General features: G+C 43.3%; 1 pseudogene; it reads right to left on the bottom strand.

Annotated features, from left to right (window-relative positions):
• Positions 1-53: 53 nt before the first annotated feature.
• On the bottom strand, positions 54-801 carry LOC141816148 (auxin-responsive protein SAUR32-like; annotated as a pseudogene).
• Positions 802-1,532: the final 731 nt, after the last annotated feature.

The raw sequence follows: 1,532 nt of genomic DNA, 5'->3' as shown, positions 1-1,532 counted from the left end.
CTTTTCTTATTAATTAGTGGTCAATTGATCGAGTCCCATAAATACATCAAATTCAATCTTTATATTGATCGACAGTAGTTTTTCCCATCTCTATCGACATTAATCGCATCCAAAGCTAACTGCAATGCTCTTCCTCAGGCCGCAAAGCAGGCAAAGAGATGAAGGCGGTGGTGGCGGTGGTGGTAGCCATCTTCGATGACGACGTGGACGACGTGGCGGAAGTGGCCGACGGCGCAGGGGATGACGATAGGCCCCGTCTGTTCATACCCGTACTCGGCGGCAGCCTCCTCGAGAAGCTCCGCGAAGAGCGGATGGGAGAGGCACGCCACCGGCACCACGAACCGCCGCTGTTCTTCCCCTTCCGGGTCCCACCCTCACCGCCATCCACCCCTTTCTGGGCGGCTTCCCCTCCTCCGCCTCCTTCTCGCGGTGGCTGCCGCCGCCGAAGTGCGGCATGTGAAGCCGGAATAATTTCCCGACCTTGATTTCTCCAGCCGCTGCCTCTTCTTCTTGATGATTCCCAGCCACCCTCATGTAGCCAAGCCAACCGGAAACAGAGCAGGAGAAGACGACAAAGCTAGATCAGATCGATGTTTAGATAGAGAGAGAGAGAGATTATCAGGAGCTAGAGAGAGAAAGGCCAGGGATCGGAGCTGGAGATGGCGAGGCGGAAGAGGGTGAGGGAGGAGTCACGGAGAGGCGTGGGGACGTTGGACATGGTTTACGTCGTCGTTTTTCTTTTCCGGCGAGAATCAAGATGGGATTCCAGTAGCGTTACTAGAGATCGTCTGGAGGGATTTATATAGATCGGAAAGGAAGAGAGTTGAAGGCAGGTCGATTTGTTTCGGTGCTAAGCGAGGCAGGTGGGGATTTGGATAGAAATGTTCTTGCAGTCCCTCCCCGCGGCCGTTGACTTTTTACTTTTCTTCCGCGGCTCGACTTCGTCGTCGCTGCATGCGTTGAGGTTGAGGCGGCAAATGGGGACGGGGCTTCATTGGGTTTTAGCCCAGTGCAGTTCCACAATGAGAGCCAATATATCCAGCAATTAATATACCCAGTAATTGAAGTCTAAGTATATGGAGTCAATCCAGTCCAGTATAACAGCTCAATCCAATCTAACAATTAAAACCAATATAGCCCAAATTTAATAAAAACTCTACTTACATGATTTGATGGAAAGAAGAAAAAAAATTTCTTTTATACATGTATGCATTATTATTTTATATATAATTTAGCTCAGATAGTTAAAGATCCTGGCTACGTCATTGGTTATAGTTTATAATAAATATAATATAATTTATTAATATTGATTATAATTGAAATATCTATATTATAATAATTTAACTATAGTTGATATAATATAATTTATTTATATTGATTATAATTTAATATAGCAATTATTAATTACAGTATAAAAAATAAAAATAATTTCATAAATAAAAATATATTGAGGCATAAGATGTACTTTTGATAATAAATTAAAAAGATACTCTGGAATGATTCCAATAAAAAAATTATTATATGAGTGTGCT

The sequence above is a fragment of the Curcuma longa genome, unplaced genomic scaffold, assembly GCF_044706935.1.
Source record: "Curcuma longa cultivar G26 ecotype Majalengka, Jawa Barat unplaced genomic scaffold, ITB_CL_G26_1.1 contig_14477, whole genome shotgun sequence".
In the NCBI taxonomy this organism is placed as follows: domain Eukaryota; kingdom Viridiplantae; phylum Streptophyta; class Magnoliopsida; order Zingiberales; family Zingiberaceae; genus Curcuma; species Curcuma longa.
Note: the sequence above shows the minus strand (reverse complement) of the source record. Positions and strands in the feature narration are given on the sequence as shown.